Source organism: Echiichthys vipera (assembly GCF_963691815.1).
Source record: "Echiichthys vipera genome assembly, chromosome: 23".
Classification (NCBI taxonomy): Eukaryota; Metazoa; Chordata; class Actinopteri; order Perciformes; family Trachinidae; genus Echiichthys; species Echiichthys vipera.
This window is the reverse complement of record NC_139848.1, coordinates 15,588,427-15,612,550: the sequence shown is the minus strand read 5'-3', so window position 1 is coordinate 15,612,550 and position 24,124 is coordinate 15,588,427.

Sequence of the window (24,124 nt, the reverse complement as noted above, 5' to 3'; positions counted from 1 at the left end):
CAGGGTGTGTGTGTGTTGGGTGGGGGAGAGGGTTTTTGCAATATGTACCAGGGGTATGTGCCCAAAAGATGAAATTAACAGGCTACTATGCCAAAAAGCTGAAATTAACAGGGTATATGCCAGAAAGCTGAAATGAACAGGTCATACTCCCAAAGGCCCAGTCAACAACATATCTCAACCCCTGACTTCTTCCAAAGGTTCCAAAATAGATCACCCATTAGAGGGCCAGCACCCACCATTTCTTTGTCTCTGGGACTACAGGGATGTGCACTGTTAATTTCAGACCTATAACCCCTTGCAAAATGGCTGAACTGCAGGTACACCACCATGGAGTTGGGTTATTAGTCTGAAATTTACAGGACACTCTCCTGGAGCCCCAAGGACCCTATGGTATCAATGCCAGCTCTTGGGTACTTGGCACTTTGGAGATAGAGTGTGTCAAAGCTTGCCTGGATATGGAACGAGCCTAACGTGTGGGGTGTGGGAAAAGGGCCGGCACCCACCATTTCTTTGTCTCTGGGACTACAGGGATGTGCACTGTTAATTTCAGACCTATAACCCCTTGCTAAATGGCTGAACTGCAGGTACACCACCATGGAGTTGGGTTATGAGTCTGAAATTCACAGGACACTCTCCTGGAGCCCCAGGGACCCTGTGGTATCAATGCCAGCTCTTGGGAACTTGGCCTGGATACGTAACGCGCCTAACATGTGGGGTGTGGGAAAAGGGCCGGCACCCACCATTTCTTTCTCTCTGGGACTACAGGGATGTGCACTGTTAATTTCAGACCTATAACCCCTTTCTAAATGGCTGAACTGCAGGTACACCACCATGGAGTTGGGTTATGAGTCTGAAATGTATAGGACACTCTCCTGGAGCCCCAGGGACCCTGTGGTATCAATGCCAGCTCTTGGGTACTTGGCACTTTGGAGATAGCTGTGGGTGGGTGGTAGGGCTCTGATATTCTGGGAGAGGCACCCCCTCTGGGTAAGCATTCAGCCCTGAAAATTTGAAGCAGATTGGAAAACCTTCGATTTTGACCAAATTTTTGGATTTGGCCTCAGGAGGCCAATTTCACCTCAAAGTCGATATTTGGACATCGTCCGATTTGCTTCAAATTTGGCACATTTGATGGGCGCGGGACACACACGTAGAATACGAATTCCCAGCCCCCTAGGCCCCACACAGGCCAAGCAATGGCCCCCTCAAATGTGTCAGCTTCACACACGTTTTATCATGTAAGGTGTGGGAAATGGGACGCCGTCCCACTCTTGACACGTTGTAACCAGTGACGTGCAGTGAGGGTTGGGGTTGGGGAGGCACTGACTCACAAGTCAGATTTACAAACATACAGTTGGATGCCAATAGGATAGGATGAGAGAATAGGATGCTGAAAACCATTTTAAAACACCAGAGCCACTGTATATTGCAGTATATCTTACCTTTACTTGTACATGACTTCTCGCTTTGACTGAAAGTCCAGCTTTGAAAAATTTCTTAGTTTAGAAATCAAATCCTCCATTTTCAGGGCGAGAAATGACAGCTTGTCGCTAAGCTCTACAGCGTCGCACAGCACACTTCTTGTGTTTACTTTTTGCACACAGGTTAGAGTTCACCGTGACCTGCTGGCTATTAGGCTGCTCACTATCGCCGCCTGCCTTGAGGCAGAGGTACTGCCTGCCTCAAGGCGAGCATTTCCCCTGTGGATTTGTCACATCAATAAGATGTAAATATTACACACATACGTAAAATACATTACTGAACACCATGGAAAAGAAGACGTATGCTTTTATTACATAAAAGTGTCCTCAACCATCATATTGGAAACATACACAGAAATGGGAACAAGCACGCGCAGAGGGCACGCGCTCAATCCAGTTTGTGAGTGATTGCGCAATCTGGAGGGAGGCTCGGCTGTCCGTGCCTCACCTCTCGCATCCGAAGCGACTCCGCTTATTTAAATAGGAAATACAGAATTTTCTGCCATTTTTACTATAAAAACGGTCAAAATACATTAAGAACCACACCAAAATCATAGTCCAGAGGACAAATATTAATACTTGTTATTTTATTATTTCGTTTCTTTATTCTCTCATGATGACAGGGGAGGCACAGCCTCACCTGCCTCCCCTGACTGCACGTCACTGGTTGTAACACTAGGGTGTGACAAAGTGACAGGGTCCCTATCTCCCAAGAGCACAGATATTCAAGGCCAAGGTTCACACTGCACACTAATGGGTAACCCAGGAATAAGGGGGTATCGATTTCAGGCCTGTACTCCTTAGCACTTTGGATTTTCACCTGATGTCCACGGACAAAACTGTCAGTTTGAGGGTCAAGACTTTTGACTTCGGAGCTGGGCTTCACATATGTTGTAGAGCCCGGTGGGTGGGTTATACCCTGTGAGTGTCAGCCTGATAACCCAATGCCTTGTGGGTGAAAATGCCAATTTCTCAGAAAATCAGGTGTCCACATATTTATGGCCAGTTGGGGGGTGTCCCAATCGCCATACGTTTGAATTGGAAGCGTGCGGCGATTGGACACAGTCAGCATTCAGTTGTCACATCTGCCCAGGGCATTGAGTTATCAGTCTGAAATCGATAAGGCACTCTCCTGGCGTCCAGGGAGTCATGCCATATCAATCTCAGCTCTCGGGTACCCGGCACTTGGGAGATATGCATAGTGTCATATCCAGCCACCTTTTAACACAGTTTAACATTGAGGGTGTGGGGAAAGGACCGGGCTCTGTCTCAGGGCTGGTGCGTGCTAGGGTTCTGATATTCGGAGGGAGGCATCCCCCCTGGGTGAGCGTTCAGCCCTGAACGCTCGACCTTCGATTTTGACCAAATCCTCAGATTGGGCCTCAGGAAGCCGATTCCACCTCAGAGTGAAAATTTTAACAACGTCCCATTGGCTTCAAATTTGGCACACTTGATAGCCATGGGGTACACATGAGGAATACGAATTTTCAACCTCCTTGGACCAACACAGACCCTGCTGTGAACCCCTCCCTTTATAGCCACTTATCTCCCAAACGCAGTGAGATGCGGGGCTGAACTTCACACTGCACGCTCCTGGGTAACTGAGGACCACGGTGTATCAATCTCAGCTCCCTCCTCCTAAGCATCTCTGAGTTATAGTGTAAAATATACTGGGGCAGTGCTTAAACAAGGGAGTAGGGATCTGTAACTCTGATATGTTGTTCCCCAGTTCTTGATGAACATATCCTGTGAATTTCAGCTTCACAGCCCACTGCCAAGACCCTCAATTGACCCCTAATTGGTCAAAAGGTCGTTTCCTTTGGCCCACCCGCCATACAATTGAATGGGGACCAGGGTGCCTGAAGTTGACACCCTTCATAATTACCCAAGGGATTGACCAATCAAGCTGAAATTGACAGTGGACACTCCTGTCCAATCAAGGAACAACATGTATCAATATCAGCTCTCTCCTCCCTACCGTCTCTGAGTTACAGTACAAAACATGTTGAAAAATGGGTAAAGCAATGGAGGGGGACGCTGTAACTCTAAAGGCACATGCATATGGTCTTTCTGAATACATGCTGTGAGTTTCAGCCTCACAGCTTACTGTCTTCATGCTCAAAGGGCCTCTTAAGGATCAAAAGGTCGGATTTGGGGCCTAACGCGACGTGTTGCCATTGGGCCAAGGTGTGTACAATGGCCACACGTTTGAATTGACAGTCGTATGGTCAGTATAGATAGTTGTAACAATTTCATTTCTGAACTGAATTAAGACTCCAAAATCATACCAGAGTATCAGCTGGAGCTCAGGAGTAGCCTGGTGTTGACGGCGTTTCACCAGGACATTGCTAACTAGGCCAGATGCAACCTGGCTAGGAAGGAAATGAGTTGGAGATTCAATGCTCTAGGTACTCATTTGTGGCTGTGAGTTGAGTAACCAGTCCAAGTTTCACATCATTCTGAGCTTCTAGGGCTGAGATATGACAATGGGAAAATCCATTTTTGGGGGGTTTTGGCGACCCCCTGCGGAGGCTCAGAAGCACTTGGAGACCTCAAACCAACTCATATGTGCTCCATGCCAGCCCTTTTATGACATATGTCAAGCTCAAGGCCGTAGCTCTTTCAGAAAGCAAAGTGACCTGTCATGGCCCAAGCTTTCGGGATGGTCTCAGATCCATTAAGGTTTAGACCCTTCTGGTGAGAATAAGTCAAAAGGGGTGAAAACGGTTTCCGGAGCACCTGCAGCTCCCATCTTCTAGATTCTTAAACTGGGGCCCAAGTTGATTGTTTGCCCCAAATCTGGGGGACCTGGGACCCTGGGAACCCCCTCAAATTGGACCAAGAAGTTTTGATTTTTAGAATGGCAAAGGTGTTGCCATTGGGATTTTACCCTTACTCCTCTGCCCTGGCCAAACGGTAGGTCCCAAGGGCTTAAGGCTTCAATATTTCTATCATGGGATCCTGCTCTATCAATATCAGTTGAAATATGCACGATTTGGGCTAACAGGGAGAAATGAGACCAAAAAAGACACTCAATTGGCCCTGTGTCCAAAAGCCGTACGACGTGCCAGAAGTGGACAGAAGCCCAGAAGACAGAAGTGTTTCGCCCCGAGTCGAAGGGTGAACGGCTTAAAATCGCTCCCTTCACGCAGTTCAAATTTAGTTGAGGCCAGGTGAGCCCGGTACCTCAGGATGCCAGGGAAAGGGTCTATAGGGCTGAAATTAACAGGGCACACTCCTGGGGACCCCAGAACACACATATTACAGTGCCATCTCTTAATTAGTTGGCACTTGGGAGATACAGTAGCCCTGTAATGTGGCCATGGTATGACTATATCTTGAGATTGGGGATAGCTAGGAGGCTGATATTTGGGAAACGGTATCCACCCTTGGTCTGCTATCAGCCCTGAAAACCTGGAGCAGATTGGACAACCTTTATTTTTGAGGTGGGCCTCCAGGCCTCATGAGGCGGATACATGAGCTCCGTGACACCCCGCTGTCCATTTACCATACACTCAATGTTATTCAGAGTGTTGGAAGTGGGCCTCCAGGGCAAAGAGGCCGGACTCATCCTTACTATGTCCGACTTTAGGGCCTCATGAGGCGGATACATGAGCTCCGTGACACCCCGCTGGTCATGTCTTAATCATCATACACATACACATACACTCACACATACACATGCACACACATACACATACACATACACATACACATGCACACACATACACATACACATACACATACACATACACACACCCACATACATACATACACATACACACATACACACACTCACATATACACATACACATACAAACACATACACATCACTCACACATACACATGCACACACATACACATACACATACACATACACACATACACACATACACAGACACATACACACATACACACATACACACACTCACATATACACATACATACACATACACATACACACAGACACATACACACATACACACATACACACACTCACATATACACATACATACACATACACATACACACACTCACATATACACATACACATACACACACATACACATGGACACACATACACATTCACACATACACATACACACACTCACACATACACATACACTCACATACACATGCTTGCAGTTGCATTATCTCAGAAACCCTTGATTGAAATATGTTGTTCCCTGGGTCTCCAGGTGTGTGCCTTGTGAATTTCAGCCTTTTTGGTCAATGCCTGGTGAGATATAATCATTTTATGCAGAAAGTGTCCAAAAAGTGAAGTGAAGTGAAAGAAAGTGGTACCTGTTTAAACGTATGGCGAAGTGACACCCTCGAACTGGCCATTAATATGTGGACACCTGATTTTAACTGGAAATTGACTGTTTTACCCCCAAGACATGGTGATATGAGGCTGAAATTCACACTGTATATTCACCCAATGAGCCTTTACAACATATGTGAGTCTCAGCCTCCAACTCCAAAGCTGTCCCCGTTCTGACCCTGGTCAAAACAGTAAATCAAGTATGAATACAGTGTAACTCAGAAACACTGAGGAGCAGGGGGCTGATATTGATACCTGTTGCTCCTCACTTACCTAGGAGTGTGCCATGTCAATCTCAGCCTCCTGGAGCAATGCCCAGGGGAGATATATTAATTTTATGCATAAGGTGTCCACCCGATGCTCGGGACCTGTTTAAACGTATGGCGAAGTGACAGCCTCGAACTGGCCATTAATATGTGGACACATGATTTTACAGTTTTTCTCGATTGCTAAGACACATTTCTTGAAAGCTTCTCTCCTTTTCTCTAAACTGTGAACACAAACCCCAATTTTCAAGCTACATTCACAAAACCCTCAGACTCTTCTTGCAAAACCAAACTTCCACCTCAAAACAGTTCAATCTGTGCCCAAAACTGAACTTTGTTGTCAAATCATGCCCCAAGTCAATCAAAATTAAAAACACTACTGAGCAGCCACTAAACACTACATAGAAAAATAGAAAACACAATGCTCAGGACATGAAGCTGAATGCATGTTGCAAAACAAAAAAACTTGCATTTAGCACTTTACACAAAAAAAAACAGAAATCTTGTGCATTAACATGTAGCACTTGTACAGTACAAAAAACAAAGATCTTTTGCATTTACAGTACACATATTATTTGTTCAAAACAAACAGAAACCGTATGCATTTGCCACTTGTGTACAGTTCGGCATTGTCCTCACGGACCATATCAAGAATTAGGGTCTCTTGGTGTGGGGAGAACATACCTGTCCTCACACCCTTATGTGACAGTCTTTCAATTCTACAAAAAGAGAAGATGCAGTTACAAAAGATATACATGGAATACTAGGCCTACAGACAGTTAGACTAACCCTCCATTACAATACTACAGTACATTGGCACAGTGATGTACTGAAACATATATTTACTTACAGTATATACTGTGGTACAGTATATACTGTAATATGCCATACAGTAATTTGCTCTCAACATTTACATACTGTACTATAATGTCAAAAAAGACCTGTTCTCTTCTCTAAATCTTCGGATTATGGTGGACACAGTGAATCTAGCGATGTTTGGTTGTACACTTTGTCCGGCCTCCCTCATGCTCATACCATGGACAAGAACATGGTCAATCACAGTAGCTCTGAATTCATCAGATATTACTGCTCTTTGTCTTCGCTGACCACCTCGACCACCTTGACCTCCTCGACCTCCTCTCACACAAACTCTTCCTCTTAGATTTCTATCCATTGTAGTGCCTCTCAAATCAGTGCTCTCTGAACTGACTTTATATATTCCCTCACATCATTAGCCACAAGTGTTATCAATTTTGAGTTGTTGTGTTCAAGTAGTGACAACCGTGCTTTAATTGTGTTTGACTTTTGCCACCTGTGCTCACCATTATGCAGCACATGTGAATCACAATGAAAATGTGTTGGTAAGTTGTGTCTAAACAGGTGAAAAGTGCTCATGGTTTTGCCAAAAGAGTGATTGATTAAATCAGTGTGTTCAAGCAACAGAGAAATTGGTTCAGACAACAGGGTTTAGTGTTTTAGCAATTGAGAAAAACTGTAACTGAAATTTGCCCTTTTTACCCCAAGACGTGGCGCTACGAGGCTGAAATTCACACTGGATATTCATCCAAGGGGCCTCTACAACATATGTGAGTATCAGCCTCCTACTACAAAGCTGTCCCCCTTTTGACCCCGGTCAAAACAGTAAATCAAGTATGAATATAGCGTAACTCAGAAACAATGAGGAGCACGGGGCTGGCATTGATACCCGTTGTTCCTCAGTTAGGTAGGAGTGCGCCACGTCGATCTCAGCCTCCTGGAGCAATGCCCCGGGGTTTTATGAGCCGGGGTCCCAATCGTGGCACGCTCCAATTTGTCAAAACGTGTGACGATTGGACAGGGCGGATATTTTTGGCCCAATGGCAGCACGTTTGCATGGGCGTACAATGGCAATACGTCGAGGTCCAGCGCCGACTGGCGGACAAACGGCGGTACTGCGGAATGTACCGCGACTTCGGGGGCCGTTTGCGGGGCCCCCCGAAGGCCTAGATACTCCGTTCCAATTTGGCGCGGACCCCCCGGCCTTCGACCACCTCCCCGATTTTTCCCGGGGGGTCCGGGGGAGGCGGGGTGGATTTTATTAGACGGCCCCGTTTCGTACGCTCGCGCCAATGGACGCGTGCCTGAATTGGACACCCCTGGTTTTGTTCCCGGTCTGGGAAGGTTGAGGTGACAAAGGATCCCTGTCCTTTATGTAAAGTGTACATTTTGAGACAGGGTGGCGATTGCTTCTTTCATGTCATATTTTCCTGTGACATAGTCCCTGATGGTCTAGTGGCTAGGATTCGGCGCTCTCACCGCCGCGGCCCGGGTTCGATTCCCGGTCAGGGAATGCTCATGTTTAAGAAGCCGGTAGACCTTCAGAAAAGCAAGTACATTTCAGGAAAGGCTATTGGTTGCTTAATTTGCATTCATGTCATTCTTCCAGTTGCTCTGGTTCCCGTATCGTCTAGTCCTACCTGGGATTCCATTCAAAATCAGGGAATTCTGAGGTGACAAGAGATGTGTGTCAGAATGGAAGATATACTGGAATGATAAATAGAATATTAAATTAGAGCTTAAATGAATACTACTAACCAAGATCCTTGACTTGCTGTTGTATGTTTAACCTAGACTAAGGTGGCTATCGCTATGTTTGTAGGTTTTCGGTAGCTATAAACTAAATCAAATAAGTGCTTACTGCCTTGGCATTGGGAGGAATCTGGGTGACCAAGTGTCGACAGCAAACAAGAGAGAAGGTTTCCCAAAAATGCAAAGGGTCACTCTATATTTTAGCTTAGCCATAGGTTCCACTGAGATTTAAACTCAGATCACTGGAATCAGAGTCCAGAGTGCTAACCTTTACACCAAGGAACCACAAAAGTGTCAGAAGCATGCCCCATACAAGTAGAAAGGCTAATCCTTAATCTTGGAAGTTGATGAAGATTCTGCTACATTAGAAATACAGCAAGTGAAACCTAGAGCTACAGCTATGGAAGACAGTCAACAAAGGAAAATCGGTTCAAGGAAGCTAAGTTGGGCCAAATTCAGATGAAAAGAATGACATCATTAATTTGATGGATGATGATGGCAATTTGGAGATGGTTAAGACCATGTTGACAGTTGAGATTAATCACCTCTTTGGAGGCTGTGTTTAGCAGCTAGTTGATTCTGCAGGAACATACTCATTCTTACTATTGCAGCGGTTCCGTGATTGTGTAGTGGCTAGGATACGCCGCCCTCACTGCTGCGGTCCTGGTTTTGTGGGGGCAATGGACATGCGCTCGGGTTTCGCGTGACAATGTCCCTGTCTGAGGGTGTGTAAAATGGGACGAGCCTGCGCCGGCGGCGAAAATCCGCCGGGTGGCGCTAGCGTACTGGCCGGGGCAAGGGGAACCAGGGTATTGCCATTGGGCCAAAAAATTTGAAGTATTGACATTGGACTAGGTTAAACAGGTATTGCCATTGGACACTTATTTTTCGTATATCCCGCCATTGGGGTCACATGATGCCCATCCAAAGGTATTGCCAGATGACACTTTTTGTGAGACTTGTGTTATTTTTCAGCGTCTACCCAGGGCTAAACCCGTGGGCCAGGAAAACCATCCGACACCTTCAGGGTGTGTGTGTGTTGGGTGGGGGAGAGGGTTTTTGCAATATGTACCAGGGGTATGTGCCCAAAAGATGAAATTAACAGGCTACTATGCCAAAAAGCTGAAATTAACAGGGTATATGCCAGAAAGCTGAAATGAACAGGTCATACTCCCAAAGGCCCAGTCAACAACATATCTCAACCCCTGACTTCTTCCAAAGGTTCCAAAATAGATCACCCATTAGAGGGCCAGCACCCACCATTTCTTTGTCTCTGGGACTACAGGGATGTGCACTGTTAATTTCAGACCTATAACCCCTTGCAAAATGGCTGAACTGCAGGTACACCACCATGGAGTTGGGTTATTAGTCTGAAATTTACAGGACACTCTCCTGGAGCCCCAAGGACCCTATGGTATCAATGCCAGCTCTTGGGTACTTGGCACTTTGGAGATAGAGTGTGTCAAAGCTTGCCTGGATATGGAACGAGCCTAACGTGTGGGGTGTGGGAAAAGGGCCGGCACCCACCATTTCTTTGTCTCTGGGACTACAGGGATGTGCACTGTTAATTTCAGACCTATAACCCCTTGCTAAATGGCTGAACTGCAGGTACACCACCATGGAGTTGGGTTATGAGTCTGAAATTCACAGGACACTCTCCTGGAGCCCCAGGGACCCTGTGGTATCAATGCCAGCTCTTGGGAACTTGGCCTGGATACGTAACGCGCCTAACATGTGGGGTGTGGGAAAAGGGCCGGCACCCACCATTTCTTTCTCTCTGGGACTACAGGGATGTGCACTGTTAATTTCAGACCTATAACCCCTTTCTAAATGGCTGAACTGCAGGTACACCACCATGGAGTTGGGTTATGAGTCTGAAATGTATAGGACACTCTCCTGGAGCCCCAGGGACCCTGTGGTATCAATGCCAGCTCTTGGGTACTTGGCACTTTGGAGATAGCTGTGGGTGGGTGGTAGGGCTCTGATATTCTGGGAGAGGCACCCCCTCTGGGTAAGCATTCAGCCCTGAAAATTTGAAGCAGATTGGAAAACCTTCGATTTTGACCAAATTTTTGGATTTGGCCTCAGGAGGCCAATTTCACCTCAAAGTCGATATTTGGACATCGTCCGATTTGCTTCAAATTTGGCACATTTGATGGGCGCGGGACACACACGTAGAATACGAATTCCCAGCCCCCTAGGCCCCACACAGGCCAAGCAATGGCCCCCTCAAATGTGTCAGCTTCACACACGTTTTATCATGTAAGGTGTGGGAAATGGGACGCCGTCCCACTCTTGACACGTTGTAACCAGTGACGTGCAGTGAGGGTTGGGGTTGGGGAGGCACTGACTCACAAGTCAGATTTACAAACATACAGTTGGATGCCAATAGGATAGGATGAGAGAATAGGATGCTGAAAACCATTTTAAAACACCAGAGCCACTGTATATTGCAGTATATCTTACCTTTACTTGTACATGACTTCTCGCTTTGACTGAAAGTCCAGCTTTGAAAAATTTCTTAGTTTAGAAATCAAATCCTCCATTTTCAGGGCGAGAAATGACAGCTTGTCGCTAAGCTCTACAGCGTCGCACAGCACACTTCTTGTGTTTACTTTTTGCACACAGGTTAGAGTTCACCGTGACCTGCTGGCTATTAGGCTGCTCACTATCGCCGCCTGCCTTGAGGCAGAGGTACTGCCTGCCTCAAGGCGAGCATTTCCCCTGTGGATTTGTCACATCAATAAGATGTAAATATTACACACATACGTAAAATACATTACTGAACACCATGGAAAAGAAGACGTATGCTTTTATTACATAAAAGTGTCCTCAACCATCATATTGGAAACATACACAGAAATGGGAACAAGCACGCGCAGAGGGCACGCGCTCAATCCAGTTTGTGAGTGATTGCGCAATCTGGAGGGAGGCTCGGCTGTCCGTGCCTCACCTCTCGCATCCGAAGCGACTCCGCTTATTTAAATAGGAAATACAGAATTTTCTGCCATTTTTACTATAAAAACGGTCAAAATACATTAAGAACCACACCAAAATCATAGTCCAGAGGACAAATATTAATACTTGTTATTTTATTATTTCGTTTCTTTATTCTCTCATGATGACAGGGGAGGCACAGCCTCACCTGCCTCCCCTGACTGCACGTCACTGGTTGTAACACTAGGGTGTGACAAAGTGACAGGGTCCCTATCTCCCAAGAGCACAGATATTCAAGGCCAAGGTTCACACTGCACACTAATGGGTAACCCAGGAATAAGGGGGTATCGATTTCAGGCCTGTACTCCTTAGCACTTTGGATTTTCACCTGATGTCCACGGACAAAACTGTCAGTTTGAGGGTCAAGACTTTTGACTTCGGAGCTGGGCTTCACATATGTTGTAGAGCCCGGTGGGTGGGTTATACCCTGTGAGTGTCAGCCTGATAACCCAATGCCTTGTGGGTGAAAATGCCAATTTCTCAGAAAATCAGGTGTCCACATATTTATGGCCAGTTGGGGGGTGTCCCAATCGCCATACGTTTGAATTGGAAGCGTGCGGCGATTGGACACAGTCAGCATTCAGTTGTCACATCTGCCCAGGGCATTGAGTTATCAGTCTGAAATCGATAAGGCACTCTCCTGGCGTCCAGGGAGTCATGCCATATCAATCTCAGCTCTCGGGTACCCGGCACTTGGGAGATATGCATAGTGTCATATCCAGCCACCTTTTAACACAGTTTAACATTGAGGGTGTGGGGAAAGGACCGGGCTCTGTCTCAGGGCTGGTGCGTGCTAGGGTTCTGATATTCGGAGGGAGGCATCCCCCCTGGGTGAGCGTTCAGCCCTGAACGCTCGACCTTCGATTTTGACCAAATCCTCAGATTGGGCCTCAGGAAGCCGATTCCACCTCAGAGTGAAAATTTTAACAACGTCCCATTGGCTTCAAATTTGGCACACTTGATAGCCATGGGGTACACATGAGGAATACGAATTTTCAACCTCCTTGGACCAACACAGACCCTGCTGTGAACCCCTCCCTTTATAGCCACTTATCTCCCAAACGCAGTGAGATGCGGGGCTGAACTTCACACTGCACGCTCCTGGGTAACTGAGGACCACGGTGTATCAATCTCAGCTCCCTCCTCCTAAGCATCTCTGAGTTATAGTGTAAAATATACTGGGGCAGTGCTTAAACAAGGGAGTAGGGATCTGTAACTCTGATATGTTGTTCCCCAGTTCTTGATGAACATATCCTGTGAATTTCAGCTTCACAGCCCACTGCCAAGACCCTCAATTGACCCCTAATTGGTCAAAAGGTCGTTTCCTTTGGCCCACCCGCCATACAATTGAATGGGGACCAGGGTGCCTGAAGTTGACACCCTTCATAATTACCCAAGGGATTGACCAATCAAGCTGAAATTGACAGTGGACACTCCTGTCCAATCAAGGAACAACATGTATCAATATCAGCTCTCTCCTCCCTACCGTCTCTGAGTTACAGTACAAAACATGTTGAAAAATGGGTAAAGCAATGGAGGGGGACGCTGTAACTCTAAAGGCACATGCATATGGTCTTTCTGAATACATGCTGTGAGTTTCAGCCTCACAGCTTACTGTCTTCATGCTCAAAGGGCCTCTTAAGGATCAAAAGGTCGGATTTGGGGCCTAACGCGACGTGTTGCCATTGGGCCAAGGTGTGTACAATGGCCACACGTTTGAATTGACAGTCGTATGGTCAGTATAGATAGTTGTAACAATTTCATTTCTGAACTGAATTAAGACTCCAAAATCATACCAGAGTATCAGCTGGAGCTCAGGAGTAGCCTGGTGTTGACGGCGTTTCACCAGGACATTGCTAACTAGGCCAGATGCAACCTGGCTAGGAAGGAAATGAGTTGGAGATTCAATGCTCTAGGTACTCATTTGTGGCTGTGAGTTGAGTAACCAGTCCAAGTTTCACATCATTCTGAGCTTCTAGGGCTGAGATATGACAATGGGAAAATCCATTTTTGGGGGGTTTTGGCGACCCCCTGCGGAGGCTCAGAAGCACTTGGAGACCTCAAACCAACTCATATGTGCTCCATGCCAGCCCTTTTATGACATATGTCAAGCTCAAGGCCGTAGCTCTTTCAGAAAGCAAAGTGACCTGTCATGGCCCAAGCTTTCGGGATGGTCTCAGATCCATTAAGGTTTAGACCCTTCTGGTGAGAATAAGTCAAAAGGGGTGAAAACGGTTTCCGGAGCACCTGCAGCTCCCATCTTCTAGATTCTTAAACTGGGGCCCAAGTTGATTGTTTGCCCCAAATCTGGGGGACCTGGGACCCTGGGAACCCCCTCAAATTGGACCAAGAAGTTTTGATTTTTAGAATGGCAAAGGTGTTGCCATTGGGATTTTACCCTTACTCCTCTGCCCTGGCCAAACGGTAGGTCCCAAGGGCTTAAGGCTTCAATATTTCTATCATGGGATCCTGCTCTATCAATATCAGTTGAAATATGCACGATTTGGGCTAACAGGGAGAAATGAGACCAAAAAAGACACTCAATTGGCCCTGTGTCCAAAAGCCGTACGACGTGCCAGAAGTGGACAGAAGCCCAGAAGACAGAAGTGTTTCGCCCCGAGTCGAAGGGTGAACGGCTTAAAATCGTTCCCTTCACGCAGTTCAAATTTAGTTGAGGCCAGGTGAGCCCGGTACCTCAGGATGCCAGGGAAAGGGTCTATAGGGCTGAAATTAACAGGGCACACTCCTGGGGACCCCAGAACACACATATTACAGTGCCATCTCTTAATTAGTTGGCACTTGGGAGATACAGTAGCCCTGTAATGTGGCCATGGTATGACTATATCTTGAGATTGGTGATAGCTAGGAGGCTGATATTTGGGAAACGGTATCCACCCTTGGTCTGCTATCAGCCCTGAAAACCTGGAGCAGATTGGACAACCTTTATTTTTGAGGTGGGCCTCCAGGCCTCATGAGGCGGATACATGAGCTCCGTGACACCCCGCTGTCCATTTACCATACACTCAATGTTATTCAGAGTGTTGGAAGTGGGCCTCCAGGGCAAAGAGGCCGGACTCATCCTTACTATGTCCGACTTTAGGGCCTCATGAGGCGGATACATGAGCTCCGTGACACCCCGCTGGTCATGTCTTAATCATCATACACATACACATACACTCACACATACACATGCACACACATACACATACACATACACATACACATGCACACACATACACATACACATACACATACACATACACACACCCACATACATACATACACATACACACATACACACACTCACATATACACATACACATACAAACACATACACATCACTCACACATACACATGCACACACATACACATACACATACACATACACACATACACACATACACAGACACATACACACATACACACATACACACACTCACATATACACATACATACACATACACATACACACACTCACATATACACATACACATACACACACATACACATGGACACACATACACATTCACACATACACATACACACACTCACACATACACATACACTCACATACACATGCTTGCAGTTGCATTATCTCAGAAACCCTTGATTGAAATATGTTGTTCCCTGGGTCTCCAGGTGTGTGCCTTGTGAATTTCAGCCTTTTTGGTCAATGCCTGGTGAGATATAATCATTTTATGCAGAAAGTGTCCAAAAAGTGAAGTGAAGTGAAAGAAAGTGGTACCTGTTTAAACGTATGGCGAAGTGACACCCTCGAACTGGCCATTAATATGTGGACACCTGATTTTAACTGGAAATTGACTGTTTTACCCCCAAGACATGGTGATATGAGGCTGAAATTCACACTGTATATTCACCCAATGAGCCTTTACAACATATGTGAGTCTCAGCCTCCAACTCCAAAGCTGTCCCCGTTCTGACCCTGGTCAAAACAGTAAATCAAGTATGAATACAGTGTAACTCAGAAACACTGAGGAGCAGGGGGCTGATATTGATACCTGTTGCTCCTCACTTACCTAGGAGTGTGCCATGTCAATCTCAGCCTCCTGGAGCAATGCCCAGGGGAGATATATTAATTTTATGCATAAGGTGTCCACCCGATGCTCGGGACCTGTTTAAACGTATGGCGAAGTGACAGCCTCGAACTGGCCATTAATATGTGGACACATGATTTTACAGTTTTTCTCGATTGCTAAGACACATTTCTTGAAAGCTTCTCTCCTTTTCTCTAAACTGTGAACACAAACCCCAATTTTCAAGCTACATTCACAAAACCCTCAGACTCTTCTTGCAAAACCAAACTTCCACCTCAAAACAGTTCAATCTGTGCCCAAAACTGAACTTTGTTGTCAAATCATGCCCCAAGTCAATCAAAATTAAAAACACTACTGAGCAGCCACTAAACACTACATGGAAAAATAGAAAACACAATGCTCAGGACATGAAGCTGAATGCATGTTGCAAAACAAAAAAACTTGCATTTAGCACTTTACACAAAAAAAAACAGAAATCTTGTGCATTAACATGTAGCACTTGTACAGTACAAAAAACAAAGATCTTTTGCATTTACAGTACACATATTATTTGTTCAAAACAAACAGAAACCGTATGCATTTGCCACTTGTGTACAGTTCGGCATTGTCCTCACGGACCATATCAAGAATTAGGGTCTCTTGGTGTGGGGAGAACATACCTGTCCTCACACCCTTATGTGACAGTCTTTCAATTCTACAAAAAGAGAAGATGCAGTTACAAAAGATATACATGGAATACTAGGCCTACAGACAGTTAGACTAACCCTCCATTACAATACTACAGTACATTGGCACAGTGATGTACTGAAACATATATTTACTTACAGTATATACTGTGGTACAGTATATACTGTAATATGCCATACAGTAATTTGCTCTCAACATTTACATACTGTACTATAATGTCAAAAAAGACCTGTTCTCTTCTCTAAATCTTCGGATTATGGTGGACACAGTGAATCTAGCGATGTTTGGTTGTACACTTTGTCCGGCCTCCCTCATGCTCATACCATGGACAAGAACATGGTCAATCACAGTAGCTCTGAATTCATCAGATATTACTGCTCTTTGTCTTCGCTGACCACCTCGACCACCTTGACCTCCTCGACCTCCTCTCACACAAACTCTTCCTCTTAGATTTCTATCCATTGTAGTGCCTCTCAAATCAGTGCTCTCTGAACTGACTTTATATATTCCCTCACATCATTAGCCACAAGTGTTATCAATTTTGAGTTGTTGTGTTCAAGTAGTGACAACCGTGCTTTAATTGTGTTTGACTTTTGCCACCTGTGCTCACCATTATGCAGCACATGTGAATCACAATGAAAATGTGTTGGTAAGTTGTGTCTAAACAGGTGAAAAGTGCTCATGGTTTTGCCAAAAGAGTGATTGATTAAATCAGTGTGTTCAAGCAACAGAGAAATTGGTTCAGACAACAGGGTTTAGTGTTTTAGCAATTGAGAAAAACTGTAACTGAAATTTGCCCTTTTTACCCCAAGACGTGGCGCTACGAGGCTGAAATTCACACTGGATATTCATCCAAGGGGCCTCTACAACATATGTGAGTATCAGCCTCCTACTACAAAGCTGTCCCCCTTTTGACCCCGGTCAAAACAGTAAATCAAGTATGAATATAGCGTAACTCAGAAACAATGAGGAGCACGGGGCTGGCATTGATACCCGTTGTTCCTCAGTTAGGTAGGAGTGCGCCACGTCGATCTCAGCCTCCTGGAGCAATGCCCCGGGGTTTTATGAGCCGGGGTCCCAATCGTGGCACGCTCCAATTTGTCAAAACGTGTGACGATTGGACAGGGCGGATATTTTTGGCCCAATGGCAGCACGTTTGCATGGGCGTACAATGGCAATACGTCGAGGTCCAGCGCCGACTGGCGGACAAACGGCGGTACTGCGGAATGTACCGCGACTTCGGGGGCCGTTTGCGGGGCCCCCCGAAGGCCTAGATACTCCGTTCCAATTTGGCGCGGACCCCCCGGCCTTCGACCACCTCCCCGATTTTTCCCGGGGGGTCCGGGGGAGGCGGGGTGGATTTTATTAGACGGCCCCGTTTCGTACGCTCGCGCCAATGGACGCGTGCCTGAATTGGACACCCCTGGTTTTGTTCCCGGTCTGGGAAGGTTGAGGTGACAAAGGATCCCTGTCCTTTATGTAAAGTGTACATTTTGAGACAGGGTGGCGATTGCTTCTTTCATGTCATATTTTCCTGTGACATAGTCCCTGATGGTCTAGTGGCTAGGATTCGGCGCTCTCACCGCCGCGGCCCGGGTTCGATTCCCGGTCAGGGAATGCTCATGTTTAAGAAGCCGGTAGACCTTCAGAAAAGCAAGTACATTTCAGGAAAGGCTATTGGTTGCTTAATTTGCATTCATGTCATTCTTCCAGTTGCTCTGGTTCCCGTATCGTCTAGTCCTACCTGGGATTCCATTCAAAATCAGGGAATTCTGAGGTGACAAGAGATGTGTGTCAGAATGGAAGATATACTGGAATGATAAATAGAATATTAAATTAGAGCTTAAATGAATACTACTAACCAAGATCCTTGACTTGCTGTTGTATGTTTAACCTAGACTAAGGTGGCTATCGCTATGTTTGTAGGTTTTCGGTAGCTATAAACTAAATCAAATAAGTGCTTACTGCCTTGGCATTGGGAGGAATCTGGGTGACCAAGTGTCGACAGCAAACAAGAGAGAAGGTTTCCCAAAAATGCAAAGGGTCACTCTATATTTTAGCTTAGCCATAGGTTCCACTGAGATTTAAACTCAGATCACTGGAGTCAGAGTCCAGAGTGCTAACCTTTACACCAAGGAACCACAAAAGTGTCAGAAGCATGCCCCATACAAGTAGAAAGGCTAATCCTTAATCTTGGAAGTTGATGAAGATTCTGCTACATTAGAAATACAGCAAGTGAAACCTAGAGCTACAGCTATGGAAGACAGTCAACAAAGGAAAATCGGTTCAAGGAAGCTAAGTTGGGCCAAATTCAGATGAAAAGAATGACATCATTAATTTGATGGATGATGATGGCAATTTGGAGATGGTTAAGACCATGTTGACAGTTGAGATTAATCACCTCTTTGGAGGCTGTGTTTAGCAGCTAGTTGATTCTGCAGGAACATACTCATTCTTACTATTGCAGCGGTTCCGTGATTGTGTAGTGGCTAGGATACGCCGCCCTCACTGCTGCGGTCCTGGTTTTGTGGGGGCAATGGACATGCGCTCGGGTTTCGCGTGACAATGTCCCTGTCTGAGGGTGTGTAAAATGGGACGAGCCTGCGCCGGCGGCGAAAATCCGCCGGGTGGCGCTAGCGTACTGGCCGGGGCAAGGGGAACCAGGGTATTGCCATTGGGCCAAAAAATTTGAAGTATTGACATTGGACTAGGTTAAACAGGTATTGCCATTGGACACTTATTTTTCGTATATCCCGCCATTGGGGTCACATGATGCCCATCCAAAGGTATTGCCAGATGACACTTTTTGTGAGACTTGTGTTATTTTTCAGCGTCTACCCAGGGCTAAACCCGTGGGCCAGGAAAACCATCCGACACCTTCAGGGTGTGTGTGTGTTGGGTGGGGGAGAGGGTTTTTGCAATATGTACCAGGGGTATGTGCCCAAAAGATGAAATTAACAGGCTACTATGCCAAAAAGCTGAAATTAACAGGGTATATGCCAGAAAGCTGAAATGAACAGGTCATACTCCCAAAGGCCCAGTCAACAACATATCTCAACCCCTGACTTCTTCCAAAGGTTCCAAAATAGATCACCCATTAGAGGGCCAGCACCCACCATTTCTTTGTCTCTGGGACTACAGGGATGTGCACTGTTAATTTCAGACCTATAACCCCTTGCAAAATGGCTGAACTGCAGGTACACCACCATGGAGTTGGGTTATTAGTCTGAAATTTACAGGACACTCTCCTGGAGCCCCAAGGACCCTATGGTATCAATGCCAGCTCTTGGGTACTTGGCACTTTGGAGATAGAGTGTGTCAAAGCTTGCCTGGATATGGAACGAGCCTAACGTGTGGGGTGTGGGAAAAGGGCCGGCACCCACCATTTCTTTGTCTCTGGGACTACAGGGATGTGCACTGTTAATTTCAGACCTATAACCCCTTGCTAAATGGCTGAACTGCAGGTACACCACCATGGAGTTGGGTTATGAGTCTGAAATTCACAGGACACTCTCCTGGAGCCCCAGGGACCCTGTGGTATCAATGCCAGCTCTTGGGAACTTGGCCTGGATACGTAACGCGCCTAACATGTGGGGTGTGGGAAAAGGGCCGGCACCCACCATTTCTTTCTCTCTGGGACTACAGGGATGTGCACTGTTAATTTCAGACCTATAACCCCTTTCTAAATGGCTGAACTGCAGGTACACCACCATGGAGTTGGGTTATGAGTCTGAAATGTATAGGACACTCTCCTGGAGCCCCAGGGACCCTGTGGTATCAATGCCAGCTCTTGGGTACTTGGCACTTTGGAGATAGCTGTGGGTGGGTGGTAGGGCTCTGATATTCTGGGAGAGGCACCCCCTCTGGGTAAGCATTCAGCCCTGAAAATTTGAAGCAGATTGGAAAACCTTCGATTTTGACCAAATTTTTGGATTTGGCCTCAGGAGGCCAATTTCACCTCAAAGTCGATATTTGGACATCGTCCGATTTGCTTCAAATTTGGCACATTTGATGGGCGCGGGACACACACGTAGAATACGAATTCCCAGCCCCCTAGGCCCCACACAGGCCAAGCAATGGCCCCCTCAAATGTGTCAGCTTCACACACGTTTTATCATGTAAGGTGTGGGAAATGGGACGCCGTCCCACTCTTGACACGTTGTAACCAGTGACGTGCAGTGAGGGTTGGGGTTGGGGAGGCACTGACTCACAAGTCAGATTTACAAACATACAGTTGGATGCCAATAGGATAGGATGAGAGAATAGGATGCTGAAAACCATTTTAAAACACCAGAGCCACTGTATATTGCAGTATATCTTACCTTTACTTGTACATGACTTCTCGCTTTGACTGAAAGTCCAGCTTTGAAAAATTTCTTAGTTTAGAAATCAAATCCTCCATTTTCAGGGCGAGAAATGACAGCTTGTCGCTAAGCTCTACAGCGTCGCACAGCACACTTCTTGTGTTTACTTTTTGCACACAGGTTAGAGTTCACCGTGACCTGCTGGCTATTAGGCTGCTCACTATCGCCGCCTGCCTTGAGGCAGAGGTACTGCCTGCCTCAAGGCGAGCATTTCCCCTGTGGATTTGTCACATCAATAAGATGTAAATATTACACACATACGTAAAATACATTACTGAACACCATGGAAAAGAAGACGTATGCTTTTATTACATAAAAGTGTCCTCAACCATCATATTGGAAACATACACAGAAATGGGAACAAGCACGCGCAGAGGGCACGCGCTCAATCCAGTTTGTGAGTGATTGCGCAATCTGGAGGGAGGCTCGGCTGTCCGTGCCTCACCTCTCGCATCCGAAGCGACTCCGCTTATTTAAATAGGAAATACAGAATTTTCTGCCATTTTTACTATAAAAACGGTCAAAATACATTAAGAACCACACCAAAATCATAGTCCAGAGGACAAATATTAATACTTGTTATTTTATTATTTCGTTTCTTTATTCTCTCATGATGACAGGGGAGGCACAGCCTCACCTGCCTCCCCTGACTGCACGTCACTGGTTGTAACACTAGGGTGTGACAAAGTGACAGGGTCCCTATCTCCCAAGAGCACAGATATTCAAGGCCAAGGTTCACACTGCACACTAATGGGTAACCCAGGAATAAGGGGGTATCGATTTCAGGCCTGTACTCCTTAGCACTTTGGATTTTCACCTGATGTCCACGGACAAAACTGTCAGTTTGAGGGTCAAGACTTTTGACTTCGGAGCTGGGCTTCACATATGTTGTAGAGCCCGGTGGGTGGGTTATACCCTGTGAGTGTCAGCCTGATAACCCAATGCCTTGTGGGTGAAAATGCCAATTTCTCAGAAAATCAGGTGTCCACATATTTATGGCCAGTTGGGGGGTGTCCCAATCGCCATACGTTTGAATTGGAAGCGTGCGGCGATTGGACACAGTCAGCATTCAGTTGTCACATCTGCCCAGGGCATTGAGTTATCAGTCTGAAATCGATAAGGCACTCTCCTGGCGTCCAGGGAGTCATGCCATATCAATCTCAGCTCTCGGGTACCCGGCACTTGGGAGATATGCATAGTGTCATATCCAGCCACCTTTTAACACAGTTTAACATTGAGGGTGTGGGGAAAGGACCGGGCTCTGTCTCAGGGCTGGTGCGTGCTAGGGTTCTGATATTCGGAGGGAGGCATCCCCCCTGGGTGAGCGTTCAGCCCTGAACGCTCGACCTTCGATTTTGACCAAATCCTCAGATTGGGCCTCAGGAAGCCGATTCCACCTCAGAGTGAAAATTTTAACAACGTCCCATTGGCTTCAAATTTGGCACACTTGATAGCCATGGGGTACACATGAGGAATACGAATTTTCAACCTCCTTGGACCAACACAGACCCTGCTGTGAACCCCTCCCTTTATAGCCACTTATCTCCCAAACGCAGTGAGATGCGGGGCTGAACTTCACACTGCACGCTCCTGGGTAACTGAGGACCACGGTGTATCAATCTCAGCTCCCTCCTCCTAAGCATCTCTGAGTTATAGTGTAAAATATACTGGGGCAGTGCTTAAACAAGGGAGTAGGGATCTGTAACTCTGATATGTTGTTCCCCAGTTCTTGATGAACATATCCTGTGAATTTCAGCTTCACAGCCCACTGCCAAGACCCTCAATTGACCCCTAATTGGTCAAAAGGTCGTTTCCTTTGGCCCACCCGCCATACAATTGAATGGGGACCAGGGTGCCTGAAGTTGACACCCTTCATAATTACCCAAGGGATTGACCAATCAAGCTGAAATTGACAGTGGACACTCCTGTCCAATCAAGGAACAACATGTATCAATATCAGCTCTCTCCTCCCTACCGTCTCTGAGTTACAGTACAAAACATGTTGAAAAATGGGTAAAGCAATGGAGGGGGACGCTGTAACTCTAAAGGCACATGCATATGGTCTTTCTGAATACATGCTGTGAGTTTCAGCCTCACAGCTTACTGTCTTCATGCTCAAAGGGCCTCTTAAGGATCAAAAGGTCGGATTTGGGGCCTAACGCGACGTGTTGCCATTGGGCCAAGGTGTGTACAATGGCCACACGTTTGAATTGACAGTCGTATGGTCAGTATAGATAGTTGTAACAATTTCATTTCTGAACTGAATTAAGACTCCAAAATCATACCAGAGTATCAGCTGGAGCTCAGGAGTAGCCTGGTGTTGACGGCGTTTCACCAGGACATTGCTAACTAGGCCAGATGCAACCTGGCTAGGAAGGAAATGAGTTGGAGATTCAATGCTCTAGGTACTCATTTGTGGCTGTGAGTTGAGTAACCAGTCCAAGTTTCACATCATTCTGAGCTTCTAGGGCTGAGATATGACAATGGGAAAATCCATTTTTGGGGGGTTTTGGCGACCCCCTGCGGAGGCTCAGAAGCACTTGGAGACCTCAAACCAACTCATATGTGCTCCATGCCAGCCCTTTTATGACATATGTCAAGCTCAAGGCCGTAGCTCTTTCAGAAAGCAAAGTGACCTGTCATGGCCCAAGCTTTCGGGATGGTCTCAGATCCATTAAGGTTTAGACCCTTCTGGTGAGAATAAGTCAAAAGGGGTGAAAACGGTTTCCGGAGCACCTGCAGCTCCCATCTTCTAGATTCTTAAACTGGGGCCCAAGTTGATTGTTTGCCCCAAATCTGGGGGACCTGGGACCCTGGGAACCCCCTCAAATTGGACCAAGAAGTTTTGATTTTTAGAATGGCAAAGGTGTTGCCATTGGGATTTTACCCTTACTCCTCTGCCCTGGCCAAACGGTAGGTCCCAAGGGCTTAAGGCTTCAATATTTCTATCATGGGATCCTGCTCTATCAATATCAGTTGAAATATGCACGATTTGGGCTAACAGGGAGAAATGAGACCAAAAAAGACACTCAATTGGCCCTGTGTCCAAAAGCCGTACGACGTGCCAGAAGTGGACAGAAGCCCAGAAGACAGAAGTGTTTCGCCCCGAGTCGAAGGGTGAACGGCTTAAAATCGTTCCCTTCACGCAGTTCAAATTTAGTTGAGGCCAGGTGAGCCCGGTACCTCAGGATGCCAGGGAAAGGGTCTATAGGGCTGAAATTAACAGGGCACACTCCTGGGGACCCCAGAACACACATATTACAGTGCCATCTCTTAATTAGTTGGCACTTGGGAGATACAGTAGCCCTGTAATGTGGCCATGGTATGACTATATCTTGAGATTGGTGATAGCTAGGAGGCTGATATTTGGGAAACGGTATCC